Raw genomic sequence first — 18,099 nt, forward strand, 5'->3', positions numbered from 1 at the left:
GCAGTGGGGGTATGTTGAAGCTCAGAATTACCTTCTCCTTGACATTTGTTTTCACCTTTTTCTCTCATTTTCTCATAAGGCTAGAAATCCAATTAATGATAATGCTAGGTTTTGTCTTAGGAAAGCATTAAAATGATCACTATATTATATTTTCACGTTCTTGCTATTTTTATAGATTTTTGCAAATTAGCTACAGAGCACATCCTATTTTGCAGCGAATTGTGGATTCTGTAGCTACTCTCATGTTTTGGAAGGTTACAGGTGTCAAATGAAGAACTCGGCCACATGGGCATTTCTAGAATCATCTACACATGGATTCTATCCTATTCACTCAGTCCAAATCGACAGAAAATCATGCCTAAAGTCAGGGTCAAAGATGGAGTCAAATACATTATCTAGAAGCAGTAGGACTCATCATTTTCTCTTTCGTATCTAATCAAGAGTCTAACAGTTCTATTGAAGAGTTAATTCAGATTAAGCCACCTATAGCTGATCAGAAGTTAAAAAGTTAATTCGAATTAAGCCATCTATAGATGACCAGAAGTTAAATAGTCCTATTACAATTCAAATTAAGCCACTTGTAGCAAGTTTTTCTCATAAACAGTCATGTTAGAGTTAATTCGAATTAGCCACCTGTAGCAAGTTTTTCTCTTAAAACAATTATGTTATTTTCCTATAAATATCGATTGCATGAAACCGAGAAATAGTTGGAAGCTAGAAGGAATTACAGGCTTTTTGTTGATACTCGATATTCAGACTTCTTTTTTGTTCATAATATAAACATTGTTTTGTCAATGGTGGTTTAAAGTGCATCTTTAACTAGCTAGCATTCAACCACATTAGTTGTAGAGGGCTCCTGCACTGAAGGAGGTTTTTCAGTTGTTGTTTTTAGTTTAATTTCTATTACTCTGTTTTCCACAAGTCTGTTTTCTCTAATTTAGAATGACGTTTCATTTCAGTTTGTAACAAATAGTGTAAGGATAGAATCACAACTGTGCAGCCTTGTTCTTCTGAGATATTTTGTGGAAAAATGACTGAATGAAGATTGAAGTAATAAGAATACACAGTTGCCTAATTTTCTTACTATTTTGTTACTCATTTTCTTAGCATAGAACTGTCAATTAGCTGTGTTAATAGATGTTCTCAAAACCATTTCAAAATGATGATGATTCTAACTTAAATGGTTAAATATCTAATTCACGTAGTAATTGAATTTACTCAGTACATTGTTAGTTTTACATGCTTTTACCTTTTCTTTTCTGCTTTCAGGTCCTTACTTAGTTGCATCACTTGACATTCCAAAAAATCATTTCAAGGAGATTGATTCCATCATATTCCAAAATTGAATGGTTGAATGTTTAAATGAATGCAATTACTGAGTTACCTTTTGTATCAATATCACTTCTGGTTTTAAGAATTAGATCCATGGATTAGGACTAATGATAGGATAAGATAGATGCTCTATTTTTCTTATTAGGTTCTAACTAGTTAAACAGTTCTTGGTCCATTTTTAGGAGATTAGACTAACTTAGGAACCTTTCCTTTCCTTTAAAATTCATTAGATCCATTTAAATCTCTCATAGATTGTATATTCTTAGACATCAAAGAACAAAAACCCCCAAAACAAACATAAAAATACAAAACAACGAAGTAAGAGAAAAGTTAACTAAGCACATATAGTGCATCACACTTCATCAGTGTACAAACCTCGGTTGATAATTCATGCAAGCAATTTAGGGCGCTAAATTGACTAAACACTTATGATCATGAATACAAGCCAGATATTGATGGAAAGCTAACTTTGATTCTTGGCCTATTAACATAGAAATGGATATTGAGACTCCAAAAGCAAAGGACAAGACACAAAAAAGGAGTGTGGATGAAACTTGATATGTAGAGATGGAGGATGTTCAAACTAGCAAGAGGGCCAAGACCCAAGAAGTAGAGGAAGAGGAAATTTAAACCAGGTTGATGGAGATAAAACCAGACCATCCAGGCTTCTAGGTGACTTTAGAAGATCCACAACAAGCATCTTATTCCTCATCTACATAGGTAGCCCTTATGAGTTCTACAATGAGTTCAATTATGACAAAATCTAGTTGGCATGTAGGGAAAGTGACATAAGCAAGCAATAAGAAAATCAGGGAAGAGATGCAATAGCAACTGAACTCACATTTTGTCCCTTATCAAACCAGACTCCTGGCTTCCATGGACCCGGAGAGGAACTAGATGAAATTATCACTGAACCACCCCTTGCCACAGTCACTACCATAAGGCTCACAATTCAGGGCTTTGGATTTTTCTCTGGATCTGACAAGTGTCCCTCTACCTAACAAGATCAATTTCCATAGGTAGGTGGGAGAAATGCTATATAGTGAGATAAACAGAAATGCCATGACCATAAGAAAAACGGAAACGCTGTTGGAGAAGGCCACAACAAAGCTGAAGCAAGAGAGAGATAATTCTATAGCTCTACATATGCATAACAAGAATTTCAAGGAATTTATTATGAAGTTGAGAGTGAATCCATAAGGCAAAGCTGATTTCGAGACCCTTCTCTAGAGTTCACAAGTCGAGATATAGGTTTTTAGGCATAAACTAAAGATGCCTGCTAGTGAACATGTGCAGTCCAATGAACTAGCACAGGTGGAAGAATAAAATGAGATCCTATCCAAGGAGATAATATATAAAAATAATGAAGTGGTGTCTCTCAAGTAGTAGGTAGCATAACTCTAGTAGAAAATAGATTACCACATTTGTGCAGTGCTCGTGCTAGAGAATCCTCAGAACCCTACAGAAAAACTTACTAAGGCCCTCACCAAGCTATAGCTCTCAGAAGGGGAACTCAAGAAGGTACATGCAATTTAGACAATGCCCAATGAGCCCTTGCACAAAATTAGAAACAACTCGAGACTTCCAAGACCATTGAAAAATTGATCAACAAGAATTTTTAGGCAACTAATGAAGAAATCATTGAGCTGAAAGTAAGACTAAAAGGAAACATCTCTCTCCTCCACAATAAAAAATTGATATGGGATGAAGTGATAAAAAAGATGAAGAATAACTGGGGAATATATAACTATGATGGTAGAGAAAAAAATTGTGATCAAAGGCTATGAGTTCTTCATGTTAGCTACCAAGGAGGAGGGTGAAAATAATGCTCATACTTTTAAGAGATTCACCCAATATGTCAATGAAAAGCCACACAGTGAGTTGAGGGCTATAGATTTGGTGGATCAGGTTCTGTAATCATGGTGATCTCTAAAGTAGTACAAAAAGAAGAGGCCAGAGCTAAATTTGAAGAATTTCTGGAGAGAGTGTCAAAGGATGTAGCTTCTTTTAATCCAATGTTCGAGTAGAGGGTCTAAGTAGGATTTCTCAACTGTTGGGACCTCGTAGGAGTACTAATCTCATGGGAACAATACAATCAAATGCTTGTAGAGGCTAATAGTAGATTTGATTCATCCCATAAGAAGACCTCCACCTTAAAGGGAAAAACAATGGTGAACTATTTAAGGAGAGATTTCCAACTGCTAGGGATGGTGAAGACCTTGTTTCGCTCCAGGCTAAACTATGCAGGGATCACAGGTCTTAATATTTCTTATTATGTGTTCTTTCATTCTCCTCAACTGATTCCAACATTGTGGCAACATTGTGACTTATTAATCAACTCTCCACTACTCCATATCATCGATCCAACAACTCTTCCTCCTGAACCAGTCTACCACGACTGAAGATATTTATGATCGTGTCAATCATGACACCTTACTATTTTATGTTTTCTGTAAATATTTTTATTTTCAAGAAACAAACTCTAGTTAGTTAAGGTTTAGCCAATATAGCCATGCTACAAGCACCCTCACATATTTTTGTTATGATGCATCACTGGAAGATCAAGAAGTAATATTTTGTAATGGGGTTCTCATCCTGAGGCCCTATAAAAAAAAAGTTTATGCTTATTATAAGGGTTCCGAATTTTGTTTCTTAAGGGGAGCTATGCAATTGTGAATGAAAATATATTCTCTATTCAAATATTAATAAACGGTTTGGTGATTCTGGCTCACATGAGGCTGTAGTATGTATTATCCTTTGTGTTCATTCCATTTATCTTCATTTATCTTCTTAGATTACATTTGATAGTAGCTGCTAGGTGTGTGTGTGTGTGTGTGTTTTTTTTTTTTTTTTTAATCTGAAATCATGGATTCATCTATGTCTAATGCTGATTTAAGATGCCTGTGACTGTTAAAATTTAACATCCTTAAAATGTGCTCCATGTAATCTAGAATGTCATTTAGTGTCCCATTTATTCTTTTTGTATCGAGTTTAATGCACTGGATTCTACACCAAGCACTACATATTTGGCTTCATGTCTTTATATTATTCTCTCCAACATGCTATAATCACTGATGAACTACATGCTCATGTAAGTTAGCCACCAAAGATGTACACTAATCCTTCTAGGAGTTCATTTTGCTGCTAAAATTCCATTTACCCTCTTGAAGAGGGTTCTGAACTAATCTTTGTTTTAAAATGTGTTTAATATTGAGTGTAAGTGAATAACACCAGCAAATCCTACAAACACTCATCAGGATGTCCTAGGCACCGGCCTTTCCTCAACCTAGGGGTTGTCTCTAGGAGCTATAATAGGGTTGGTACCTTGGTTGTGGTTATGTTGATTTTTCTAGTTTACTATTTCTTGTGGAGTTGTAGCCCTGACTTAGAGGTGAGATGTGAATGAGATTGATGAACCACGAGGTCTATGGTTGGTGGAATGTAAAGACACCACAACCAATCAAATTTTTTATTATAGATAAGTGCGTATTGCACAACTTATTACATTTTATGTTCCATGATTGTAATTATGAATGTTTAGCTGCAAACTCTAGTTGAGGTTTGGTGTTTGTATTTTGTTGTGTACTTTATATGTGAATGAATTGATGAATAATGGTTAATTTTATTACTGTGCACAACGTAATGAGTATTTAGAAATTATATATTGCAATTATTGTTATACATATATGTGTTCCCATATATGTGTTCTCTAGCTTATTATATGCTTTCGCAGGTATTATGGTTAATTTTTGTTTATGGTTCAGTAGCACCACCCGACTGGGGGTTGGGGATATGATTGGTATTAGATTTCAGTTTACAACACTAGGCTTGATTGGGATGGATTCAAGGGAGGAATGAGGAAAATTCTACAGGTTACATGTTGTTATGGGGCTCATGAAAAGGCATCCATCAATTATACCATTTATGACCTACATTTCAAATGAAAAGAAGCATTTAGAGCACTTTTTTATTAATGAAAAATATATAAATTTCAATCATGAATGCAAAGAACAAGTATGTTACACTCTTAATATGTGAGTGATTTAGGATCACTAAGAAAACGAGCTAACAAGCATAGATTCCCAAAGTTCAATAATACCAATGTGGACAAAAGTTTGGCCTCTATACATGTTGAAATATTTAGTTGTTTATGCAGAAGAGAGGTAGGTGAACACCTTTACGAAGATGAACAGTATCACAATGTAGGAAACAAAAGAGTAGTCTAATGAGGCCACAATTTTGCTTAGAAAATAGTAGAAATTCTGGAATGATTTTAACTAAAATCTAGTAGAAATTTTGGGAAATTTGGGTTATAAATATCAAGTTTCAGGATCTTGGTTGTCCTAAGGATTTTTGATGGTGTTGAATCCATTTACACCATCAAAAAACCAATTCAAACACTCCCATGGTCAAAATTTTTGAAAAAAAAGGGCTAGATTCTGGTGGAAATTAACATTTTGGGCGAAATTGTGGCCTTGACAAACAACTTCAAAAACAAATATAGTCAAGAACTAATGAGTTTCAATTGGAATGACATCATGCACTTCATTGGTACTATTATTGAACTACAAAATTGCCATTAAGGCTATATCAAACTCCTGAGAAGGTTGTTTTAAGTGGAAGTATCCCAACCCAATATCCAAAGGAGATTTCGACGTAAATAGATGGGGTGGGGGCTGCCTTATCCATAAGATCATTTAGCCGTGTTAATGGGCATGCTATTTTCATCCGGATATGGCCTCCTCACTGTCATTCTTGTCAAAAACCTCCACTTCGTGATCACTGTGTGAATAATTGTGTGGTCCAGGGTGAATGCAAGGATGAACATGTGACTCAAATTCCCACCATGGTCAGTGCTATCTATTTTCGATCAAAATATTTTTCATATATATATATATATATAAACTCAATTTTTATTATTAATTTATGTTTCAAAAAACCTTTCCTCTTATAGCTGGCGTATGTGGCTTAGAATATCGCCATGGGCGACTACAACTTGTTCAAATGTTGTGTTGATTCTCTTGGAGGGCCTACTCCATGCAGAGATGCCATATGCCAAAAGGTTGGTCGCAACCGCATGTGTTAAGTATACTTTCACATTGCAAGTTACAAATGGGCTACAAGTTATGAATGTGAGACTAATATCAAAACAATTTGGAAATTGGTGCCATTGTAGTTATAAAGGGAGTATATATTACGAGAATTCAAAATGGGAGTTGAAGCAGTGGAGTTCAATCCTAGATTTCATATTTTCGTTTCTCACAAGAACTAGGATTCGAAAACCATCTTTAAAAAAAATATTTCATGTTTACCCACCCTACTCTTGCAAAAGGACCTAGTACTACGATGGCCGTAAGGGTAGGGGGAGGAGTCCCCTCCTTCCAAAATGCCCTTGCAGGGAAATGTATCCAGACAACCGATAAACATTGCCCTAAGGGAGGGGCTTCTAGCTCTTCGCAAGTACCAATCTTGGGTGAGAAATGGAAATAAGGCTTGGGAGGACAATGTATACCAAAGGCCAACATAAACCCTAGATTCATGATACCCTCAAAATGCCTAGAAGATCATTGAAAGAAGATGAGAGATCACACTTTTATTTGCAAATTAATTGGAATCTAGCCATTTGAAAGGGATCTCAAACGATGGATTCTGTTAGGGTTCTATAGTCTAGGAATCAAAGTGATTGCTTATATTACTATTTCATTTTGGAGGTCTGTTTGTCAATTTTAGCCTATGAGTCACTATGTGTCATAGCATAAATAGTCCCTTGTGTAAAAAGGTAAAAATATTTGTAAAGGTTTAATAGTCCATGAGGGGTCATTATTAGAGTGGAAGAGGCCATGTCATGGGTATGTTAGTGGTTTATATTTTTCATACCTCCATGATTTCAAATTTCATCATCATGACATGAGAGGGCTTTGATTGGCTTAAAAATTCGAAATTGTTTGAAACTTCTCTCATTTTATCTCCTCCAAAGTATGGTTTAAGCTCTGGAGCAATTTGAAAGTGAAATACAACACTAAGAAAGCCAAAGGAGAGTTTGTAGGTCAAGTTCAAACAGTCGCTACGAATTTGCTGCGAAAATGATTGTTTTTGTCATCATTTTAAAAAGATGTTTCTGAACAAATGGATTTGAATTTTGGAAAAATGAAAGAGGTTTTTTTTCAAGCACATACCAAATAACAAAAACTCCCTCGGTTTTGTAAAATATGTTAGGATTCAAGATATATTAGCTTGTATTTGAACCCTATTTTTCTAGAAATTCAGTCCCCTCTGCTGCACAACTGCTGCGCAAACATATCAGTCCCCTCTGCTGTGCAACTATTGCGCAAGTTTATCGGTCATGGTTATTTTCGTAAATTTTTATTTTGGGACCTTCTAGAAGTTAATTTTCTGGTTGGATAATTGTGGATAAGTTAGTTTAGTTGAGTTTCCAGACATGATGTTTCTAAACTATTTTAAGTTTTAAATAAAATATGTTTCTAAATTGTGATAACTTCGATATGGTAGTTCCTGCTTTTCTGTAGATGCTTTTCATCTAGACTATTCTACTTTTGTGAAGTGAATTTGATCACATAGAGTTGTAATTTCGAATTCCTTATTGTATTTAACAACGTAAAGACATGTAAAAAGGGATTCCGGAGTAAAAAGAGAAAACTCGGTAAACAATGAAGAAAGTTTTAAAGCAGCGATCAGTACATCAACATAGGGTTATAACACATGCCAAGAGGGTCAAGGACATAAATGAGGATGATTTTACAATGAAGAAAGTAAAGCAATGATCAATATTCCTCATTTGTCATAGAACCCATATGTCATCATAATACTTCTCAGATAAGTACTTCTTCTTGAAGAACCTTTCAAACACATGCCAAGCAAAATCATCCTCATGTATGTCCTTGACATTCTTCATGTCTTCACCTTTGAGACTGAAAAGGCCTATCATTTCTTTCATGTTTTTTGAGTAATTATGCAATCTAAAGAATTTCCTCATGCCAAGAAACCAAGCCTCCACATATTGTGATTTATCCATCTCTCCATCAAAGGTAGGTGGATTTGCCTTCTTGAACTCATATGGTAAGTATCCCCTATCATTCCTCCTATACGGATGATAATGATGACGATCATGATGTTTATCAGAACCAGAACTAGAGTAATACTTGTGTCTGTCACCCCTCCTATCCCGAGGGTTCAACATCCTGCCATCTATGATAGTGTCAGATCTATCTAACCAATGTATACTATGAGACCTACTGCCATATGCCCCATTAGTTCTGTCCTCATGTCCATGGCTGATCTGAAGAGGTCCTTGTCGCTGTAAATCTGATAAACTCTAAAGTAATATCACTTTCACCTCTGCTTGTTTCTCTTGTGCCTACATGATTTTGTCATTTTCTGATTTGCAACTCCGTATTTCTTCCTTCAAGATTCCCAATGTGTCTGCCAAGTTAGAAGAGTTCCCCACACCATGCTGCCCATCTGATTCATAGGGAGATTCTATGTAGTCTACCACCTTGCTATCCATCTAATCTCTTTCCTGCAAGGCATACTATGTTAGCTAAACGAAATCACCATAAATCAATGTACGTTAGCATAACTCGAGGAGGATACCTTGTCTACAATATCATCAAATCAACGTGATGCATGTACAACATAACCATAATAAAATATAGACATATATTAATAAGTGCATCAATGCATAACCATCATACTAACTAGGCTACAGTCATCAATGCAAGGCCATATCAACAATGCATGCTATGACCTCATGCATGAAAACAACCATTACTCTAGTATACACATTGCCTCATCCAACTATCCACTGGCATAAGCAATGGCTAATCAAATACACATACACATAACTGCATGTAGTCGAGCATAAGCGATCCATTCTTGTAATCAACCTACAAGATTGATGCATGTAATCAAATAAACAAGAATGCAACCGAATGTATAAGGATGTAATCAAGCTGCATATAATTATATACCTAGTCATATACTCATGATGATGCATTCCATAAAATTGACATCAAGTTCCTCATGATAACCTTACTACTACCATGATCCATATGATGCACTGCGACAAGAACATGGAATGCAAGTGTAGGAGCCACACACGCAACTGACATGCATGCATGACCAACACATTCACCCATATCTATAGCACTAGATATGACCCAAAGAGAGCGTAACCATGCTCTAATACCAATCTGTAACACCCCCTCCTAGGTATACCCAAAGTAACCATGCCAACTGATGTAAACATGAGGAAAGATGCTACTGTGATCAGATTTGACCTCCTATGTCACTTTAAGGAAGCGGAATTGACGAAACATCACATATAGTCATCTAATATCATCAACAAAACTCTCAGGAGACAAGTCAGCCACTCAAACAACCTATCCTTGTGTCCCACTACCATTCTGTAGCTGTTAGGCCATAATCACTCTCATGCTATGGGAAAGGGAGCAACCAAAAACCCAAAGTCACTCTCATAGGCTTACCTGCCAGTGATTGTTGACCAAAATTACTAGTTCTGTGCCAACGACCCTAGGATTTAAGCCACTTTTCTAGCTCAGAATGCTGGCCTCTACCTAGAATTTGTTGTAACTTCCATAATTCATTAAAAACATGATAACAATGTTGATCAATCAAAAATCACCCTCAGGAATAGGCATGAGCATCCCTAACTAGGACTGAGATTCTGTCAAACACTTGGCATTAATGAAACCTATAGGTCTAGGATATAAGACAAAGAATAAACGACTGAAACAACTTATAAAACATAACCAGAAGGATCACCTCATCCATTGAACTACTACATCATCAATCAATACTTGCATCCATCCATTTAACAGTTACAATTAAATATATGAAATAACCATGACATAAACTAATCATTCAAACATGCTTATAACCAACATAAAACCATATAAATATCAGAGATATGACAACCATTAAATACACATATAAATTAGTGCAAAAGTAAGGAACTTAGATTTTATTAATCATAGGAAAATTTGACTAGGTTTGGGACTTCCATGTACCCCCCAACCATAGACATGGCTGAACCAAATCTCTCTTTCAGCCAGTTAACCCCGTGCCATATTCCAAGCATAAATGTGGGATCTCATAGAACAACCAATCCAAGAACATCCAAGGGAATCCAGAGGTTAAACCAACTCCATCCTCACCAAACCGTGATCACACCAAAACCAGTGCTCTGTTCACAACCAAATAGAACTTGGAATGCCATCCAAAATCCATCACTATCCTTGAGGAATTTTTCATCTCCTTGTCTCTCAGTATTTACTGCAATCCAAACCCGGATCATTAAGACCTAAATCGAGACATCTCCCTCATGCTTTATCATGTATCCCAACAAAACTGGTCAAGGGATTCCTAGGCCTTTGGGAATGAACCTTGAGACCACCTCTGCCCTGGATTCTGACATCCATCCAACAATTCCAAACTCAAAACCGAGATCAACATCCCAACACATCATGGCATCTATAAAAAGGCTAGGCTAGGTTGAAATCCACTATCATAACCTAACAAAACCATGCCATCGACAACAAGATAACCATACACCAACATGCAAAGCCATGCATGTCCACACCAACTAGGAAATCACACATGCAAAAGGTAGCCTGCAAGTATTCCTGCTGAAGCTACTTGATCTTGCTTTCCTTTCCTTGTTCCTTGCTTGCCTTCCTTTTCTTTGTTTGCTTTTCCTTTCCTTGCTTCAAAATAGAGTGCTCCAAGAAAACTCTAAGTGACCAAGAGTGACACAGAGAGAGCTCCAAAATTGAACTGACAAAAGCCATGAACTGGCCCTCAAAAGCCTTTTTATGTATGAGGCCTCTATTTTCTTAATTTTCCGTTATTTTCCTTCAATTTCCTCCTCACATGAAACCTGTGACCTTTTACCTTCCTTTTCTCCTAATTCCCTTTATTTTCATAAATAAATGTACCAAAAATTCCTTTTTGCCTTTTAATGCCTTTTCCTTAGCCTTTGCCAATTTTACTGATCCAAAACACACATCCAGTGATGCCCACTAGGATATATTTTCCCAACATTGAGCTTGGAATACATGTCTCTTACCGATGTTCTTATTTTGCCTTTATTAACTTTTATTACATGAAATTTTCACCAGGGCTATTACAATGGTCTTGTTGGAGCTACATAACATAATTGCATTGGTGATAGACTTGCTCCATTGTCCTCTTGGTAAAATTCCTTAAACTTTGGTAATGATGGCAAATATTTAATAGCATATGATTCTACATGGACAATGTGGAGCACCTGGAAGGTATGCTTTTGACTAGCAATCTAGTGGTTTTTCAATAATAGTTGTAACCTTTTCTGCATTATGAGTTCAAAGAAGATAAAGGGTTTTGATAAAATGTGCAACAATCGATAAAGGAAGCTTAAGTGCTAATGATTGACGTTTTCTATGTAGGAAGATGTGAAAACAAAGGATCGACGATTGAAAGCAAGAAGCAAAGGGAAAATAACTACTGTCCCGCCAACAGGGAATCGGATGCGGACAAGATCAAGTAAAATTAGAGCCGAATAGCCCAAAGAAAGAAGGCGGGATACTGAGACGGAGAATGCAAGAAGGGAAAGAGAAGAATCGAACGATTAGCGAATCCCTCAGGATCTTTGATCCTGAGGGATCGCTACTTTAAGTTATCTTTTGATTATCTAGATACCTCCGTCATTTCTGTTATATAAAGGCACCACGCCATTGGACGGAGGAGGACGGTCTTTTGTAATTTTCAATTTCAGAACCAACTATAATTACTGAGTCTCTCTGAGACCTGACTTTGTTATACTTTTGTTGATGCAATTAATATAAAAGACTTGGTGTTCATTTCGTCTCTGCATCTGGAGTAACTTCAGGCGGTGTTCCATTGGTAGCCAAGGGCCCAGCTCCGACGGACACTTGCTTTTGTACTACTATACTGTGTGGTTTTTTTATTTCCATTATTTCAGTAATCTGATACATCTTCTATACGATATGCTATGTTTCGTTATAACTGACATCTGAATGAGTCCTTTATCTCATGTCTCTGCATTATAATAGTGGATCTATTTGAATTGCGTCTTTCAGCTATTCCTGTAGTGGAATGTTGGTATGAATATTATTGTTATCAGATCCATGTGAAATAGTATTTGCAAGACTCGAAAGCAATATTACCTTGTTCAGGAACATAGTCGTATCATCCATTATTCTCAGATTGCTGTAGTAGTAGAGAACGTGTACATATGGTTGAGGATTGCTGTTCCATTATTTACTGTTCCATTATTTGCTGTTCCATTTATCATTGCTGTTCCATTTATCATTGCTGTTCCATTTATTCTTGCTGTTCCATTTCTTTACTGCTGTTCCATTTCCAGATTGCTGTTCCATTTTACTTTTCGCTGCTTGATTTACCTGCCTTTGTTGTTTTAGTGTGAGAGCAGGCCTAAGGCTGTCGTGAGCCTCAGCAAGACGCTGCTTAGCCCCAGACCTATAAGTCCATGCTCTGATTTCCTTTCTTTATCAGTTTCTAAAGGGATAGGTTATTGTTTCCATACCCTTGACTGATTAACTGCCTTGCGTGATTTTATCTTTTGGGTTAGTTTCGTTACAACTTAGCATCTGTTTCCTTTCAGACCATTAGGACACTATACTACCGAGCATTACTCGGGCAAACAGCCTCGGATTGAGTTACTCCTTGCAATAACAAAACGTTCCCGGATTGACTTATTAATGTAGGATAATTAGCGGTGTGAGAGACCCTAGTTACAGCTCTACATTTTGGCGCCGTTGCTAGGGAGGAGTAATAGCCATTTGCCCTTTACAGAGTAGTGCACAAATCTGCTAGGAGGGAGTTGGATTTTAAAAACGGAAGGTAAGAACCTGCGTACGGAGCATGTAAAAGCCCTGCTCCACCATCCGCTCTCTTAGTAGAATTGCTGGTTGATAGGATTTAGTAGTTCTTAGAGTGCATGACTAAGCAGAAAAAGTTAGAAAAGAATACCAAAACCCCAGCCAAACCTGAGAAAGCCAAAGGACCGGTGACCCTTGGCCGAACGACCTTCATAGACGAAATCTACAAGAAAACTGAATCTCAGCCGTCGGAAGGCATCAGAAAGACTTATTCTAAGCAGCCTACCAATTCCCTTCAGGCTACAGCGTCACCATCTGGAGCCTACGCTGAGGTGCAGAGTCAGACTGTTGAACAGGACTTCCAAGAAATTGAAAATCCTGTGTCTGAACGGCTGCAAGAAGGGAACTTAAGCAACCTTTGTGAAGGAGAGGGGGAAACAGGGGAAATAGAGGAACCAGAATCTCCCTCCAGGATAATCCAGCTGTTAAACAGCCCAGATAAGGGAAGCACAGCCATAATTAATACTGAAAGCACCCCAGTCCTTCAGATAGAAATCCCTGATAAGGGAAGTGTCATTAAGACAGCCCCTACCAAGGCCGCCCCTTCTCAACCTAGGAACACCCTCCTAGAAATCCCGGAAGGTTATTGGCACATCTTCGATCCCATGGCGCAGAATCAGCCAAATACCCAAACTTCCACATTGCAATATCCGATAGTAGATTCTGCTGCGAATGCCCCCATGAAGGCAATTCCTCTTCAACACATCCCAACATTTCACGGACTGACATCAGAGGACCCTGATGCGTTCTTATTTGAATTCGATGTGTTATGTAGAGGGTATGATTACACCACTGATCCTCAGAAATTAAAGTTGTTTCCCTCTACCTTGAAGGGAGCAGCTCTGAGATGGTTTATGGGTCTAGGCGGTGGAGTCATAAACAATTGGGAGCAAATGAAAGAGTCCTTTCTCAAGAAATATCAGGATTACTGTAGGTCAAGGGAACTGAAAGATGAAATCTTCCAAATGACGGCCAGACCAAATGAAACTCTAGAGGAATATGTAGAACGCTTCCAGTATAACTTACATAGATCCCCTTATGCATCATTACCCCTGCCTGACAATGTGTTGAAAACTGCATTAATTAGAGGTATGAAAGAACAGTGGATCGAAACGTTGAATATCATGGGAAAAGGAGATATTTACCAAGAGAATTTTGCCGATATCATTAATTTATGTATTAGGAGTTCAAGGGGTAGCACAAGGATAAAACCAACAGAATATGATAGGTTTGTTAGAGATAACAAAATATCAACAGAAGGGGTAACACGGGTAGAACTTGGGAATTTACTAGAAAATTTTAAAACTGATATCCTAGGGACATTAACTACTCAGCTTGATATTGTGCAGGCTAAACAAAAGCAAATGGAGGCAGAGCAAAATCTGGCAATTTTTTGCCCCCGATGCAGAAAAAAACACAGCCACAAAGAATGTCCGCTAGATACAGTTCAAGCCTGTGCTATCTGTACGAAAGACCACCTTACTGAAAGCTGCCCCTCACTTCCTGGATTGAAGGCTGTATACAAAGAAGCAGAAGAAGAATCAGAACCAGCATACTTTGTTAACCAACGTCGCCAATGGCAACCGAGGCAATCAGGTATGTTTTCAGATCCAGCTTCTTCTTTTCAACCTCCACAATACAATGCTCAGCAATATGGTATGTGGCAAAATCAACCTACACCCCCAGTCCCGAATTGGTCATCACAGCCATTTCCTTCTCCAAATCCATGGATGAATCAGCCAAACCAATTCGGATGGCCAAATTTTCCCTACACCCCACCATATTGGCAGAACAATTCATACCCTCCGCAATGGATTCCCCCCACATCACAAGGTTCACCCTGGCAGACCAATTGGCCAAGATCGACATATCAGTCAACAGGAACTATTCCACTCCCTCAACCAACTCTGCCAGCCTTACAACAAAACCCCCAGTCTAATTTAAGGCCACAACTCCCAGCCCAACCCAACCCTAATCCTAATAATCGACCAGTCCAATCCATCCAAATCATAGACACATCAGAAACTGGACTTGACTTAAGGGAGTGTAATGACCTTCAGTTACGATCTGGACGTATCATAGAAACAGAGGGAGACAAAATAGGTCACATTGAAGATCAGTTACCAATAGAACAACCGCTACAACAAAAGGATGTAAATAAGGAACAGACCCCTCAACAAACAAATACATCCTCTCCTCCTTTCCCGGAACGATTAGTCATACCGCGACCAGTGCAACATCCAGACTTTGACATTCTGGGAGAGTTACAAAATCTGTATATAAAAATTCCATTCCTCCAGGCCATTCAAGATATTCCCATATACGCAAAGACTATAAAAGAACTGTGCATAAAAAAATCAAGGAGGAATATAACTACTAACCCTAGAGTCCAAGTAGTTGGAACTTTATCTGACCTGTTATCAGGAAAAGAGACACCTATCAAATACGAAGATCCCAGGAACCCAATTGTAACTGTCCAAATCTATGGTCAAACCCTGCCTAATGCTTTAGTCGACTTGGGAGCTGCAATCAATATTTTGACAACTTCCACCTGCCAAAAGCTTGGCATCACATCGGTAGAACCTACTTCTACCTTGTTAGAATTGGCAGATCGATCTGTAGTCCGACCCGAAGGTACTCTATATGATGTCATGGTTTCCGTAGATTCCTGGGAGTATCCAACCGATTTCCTGGTAATTAATCCAAAAACCCGACTAGATGGACATCCGCTAATATTAGGAAGACCTTGGCTTGCTACTGCCGATGCCTACATTGGTTGCCGGCAGGGAAACATGACTATAACTAAAGGACCAGATGTTAAAAATCTCATTCTATATCCTCCAGCACAGCCAAGCCTGCCAATGATCAGAACCAATCAGTATCCTGTGTCATACCTTACTAACAATATCAGAGCCCCATTAACTGTACAGAAGGCTTTAGATTTTAAAGATCAGATAGAAGATGATGCTATCAATAACTTCATCAGTCAAACCGAATCTAGCTCTCACACACAGTGTTTTATGATAGAGGCAGCATTTGATAGTGAGCTAGAAGAAGACCCCTTAAAAGATCCACATGACCAAACAATACCAGTAACTGTTGTTGCCAATAGTAAAGTAGTGGAAATCGAACCTGGTAAGACTTTAAATATTAACGCCAACCTGACACCAGATCAAGAAATGAAGCTTGTTAGTCTGTTACAAAAATATAAGGGAGCATTTGCGTGGGATTACCCTGACATGAAGGGGATTGATCCTCAATTATGCACCCACCACATCTATATAGAGAAGGATGCAAGACCTGTTCGCCAGCCACAAAGAAGACTCAACCCCCATCTAAAAGAAATAGTAAAAGCAGAACTTCAGAAACTTTTAGATGTTAATTTTATTTACCCCATCTCCGACAGTAAGTGGGTCTCTCCCCTAGTGGTGGTACCCAAGAAAAATGGGAAATGGAGGATTTGCGTGGATTACAGGGAGTTAAATAAGGCCACACAGAAGGATCACTTTCCCCTCCCATTTATAGATCAAGTACTGGACACTTTAGCAGGGAAGAAATTTTTCTCTTTCCTGGATGGCTTCAGCGGATATAACCAAATCCAAATCGCCCCTGAAGATCAGGATAAAACTACCTTTACTTGCCCTTGGGGAACGTTTTCCTATCGAGTACTACCCTTCGGCCTATGCAATGCCCCTGCTACATTTCAAAGAGCTGTTCTCAGCATCTTTGCAGACCTAATAAATGACAGACTTGAGGTGTATATGGATGACTTTACACCGTATGGAGATGATTTTGACCCAGCTCTGGATACCCTGGAGAAAGTCCTACAACGTTGTATCGCTACCAGACTTTGCCTGAGTCACGAAAAGTGTTACATGATGATGACAGAAGGGCTCATTCTAGGGCATTACATCTCAGCAGCTGGCATCCAGGTAGACCCGGCTAAAATTCAGATTCTTTTGCTCATCCCTACTCCCACTACTCAAACAGAGGTACGCAGTTTCCTTGGATTTTCTGGGTATTACAGACGATTTATAGAACATTACTCACGTATTGCTGCACCTCTATATGCTTTAACTGGCAATGTTGATTTCTTGTGGACAGAAAAATGCGACCAGGCTTTTAAGGAATTGAAGAACCTGTTATCAACAGCTCCAGTCCTTCGAGGACCCAACTGGAATTTGCCATTTCAAATCTCAACTGATGCCTCGGACACAGCAATCGGTGCAGTCCTCGGACAAGAAGAGGATAAGAAGCCATATGCAATTTACTATATCAGCAAAAATTTATCCTCTGCCGAACTTAATTATACCGTTACTGAAAAGGAATTCCTGGCTGTAATACATGCTGTTAACAAATTTAGACATTATATTACAGGCTATCCTGTTGTGTTATATACAGATCATTCTGCTATCAAATATTTGGCAAATAAACCTGTTACGATTGCTAGAATAACCAGGTGGTTGATCTTATTGCAGGAGTTCGACATCACAATTAAGGATCGACCTGGCAAGGAGAACCCTGTAGCTGATTTCCTCTCACGGATGCCGAAAGCAGTCGAAACAGCAGCAGTAGACGATCAATTCCCTGACGAGCACCTTTTTGCTGTTGCTGTTCGAACACCCTGGTATGCCGATGTCGCCAATTACCTCGCAGTCGGTAAGTTACCAAAACACTTAACCCCTCAGGAACGCAAGCAGATTGTTCAGAAAAGCACTCGCTTTTCATGGATTGGAGGCCATTTGTTCCATACAGGGGCAGACATGCAAATCAGAAGGTGTATTCGAGAAGACGAAATCTTCGACATTCTAAAAGCCTGCCATGACGG

Source organism: Pinus tabuliformis, chromosome 8 (genome assembly GCF_031772625.1).
Source record: "Pinus tabuliformis cultivar Carrire ecotype Pingquan chromosome 8, CPIR1, whole genome shotgun sequence".
Classification (NCBI taxonomy): domain Eukaryota; kingdom Viridiplantae; phylum Streptophyta; class Pinopsida; order Pinales; family Pinaceae; genus Pinus; species Pinus tabuliformis.